The following is a 1,018-nucleotide window of genomic DNA, read 5'->3' on the forward strand; positions in this document are numbered from 1 at the left end:
TGTGACCTTGGGCAAAAAAAAAAAAAAAAAAAAAACTCCTCTTGCCTATTAAAGAGCAGTTAACAAAAATATTTGTAGCATCAGTGGCAATACTAGCTTCCCTATATAAATTGCTCTTTGAGCAAATATTAAGGAAAAGACGGGGCAGGTGGTGAAACTGGTGGCAGAGCATGAGCTTAGTGTGCTTGAAGTCCAGGACTCGCTCAGCAGCAGAAGAGGGAGAAAAGAATAAAAACAGTAGTCAGAGGACCTAACAAGCAGTACTCTAGAGAATACAAGAAACAAGCAGGCTGGAGTCAAAATCAAACAGAGGAGATAAAACTTTGAGTTCAAGATTTAAACATCAGCTGGGGGAATGGTGACTCCAAAACTCTAAATTTGAAGATAGCCTGGTCAGCATAGGAAGTTCAAGGCATCCAGGGTTATGTAGTGAGACCCTATCCTAAATAAATATATATATCAAATTCATTTCAAATTTTGCTTTAAGGTGCCAGGTAATGGGGCCAAATACCTGTAATCCCACCACTTGGGAGACAGAATTAGGTGGATCTCAATGAGTTCAAGGCCAGTCTGGTCTCCAGGGCAAATATCAGGACAGCCAGAGCTACACAGAGAAAACTTGTCTTGAAAAAAACAATAATAAAATATAATAATAAATAAATAATAAAGTAAATAATAATAATGAAAACAATAAATTGCCTTAAAGTTGGACCTGAAAAGATGGCTCAGCAGTTGAGAGCAGTTATTCTTGCAGAGCATCTGAGTTTGGTTCCCAGCACTCACATGGTGACTTGTAATCACTTATAGCTCCGAGGCCAGCCTGGTCTACAGAGTGAGTTCCAGGACAGCCAGGGCTACACAGAGAAACCCTGTCTCAGAGCGGGGAGGGGGGAACAGAAAAGGCTAAAATACCTATCAAGAGAACTGGCGGGCTGGTGAGATGGCTCAGTGGGTAAGAGCACCCGACTGCTCTTCCGAAGGTCCAGAGTTCAAATCCCAGCAACCACATGGTGGCTCA

The 1,018-nt window shown here is 41.9% G+C and overlaps 1 protein-coding gene across 3 annotated transcripts in view; it reads left to right on the plus strand.

Moving 5' to 3' along the window:
- Gtf2h1 (general transcription factor IIH subunit 1) overlaps nucleotides 1-1,018 on the plus strand; it is a 26,989-nt gene that overhangs the window by 22,696 nt on the left and 3,275 nt on the right. The gene's annotated exons all lie outside the window — the stretch shown is intronic.

The sequence above is a fragment of the Mus caroli genome, chromosome 7, assembly GCF_900094665.2.
Source record: "Mus caroli chromosome 7, CAROLI_EIJ_v1.1, whole genome shotgun sequence".
In the NCBI taxonomy this organism is placed as follows: domain Eukaryota; kingdom Metazoa; phylum Chordata; class Mammalia; order Rodentia; family Muridae; genus Mus; species Mus caroli.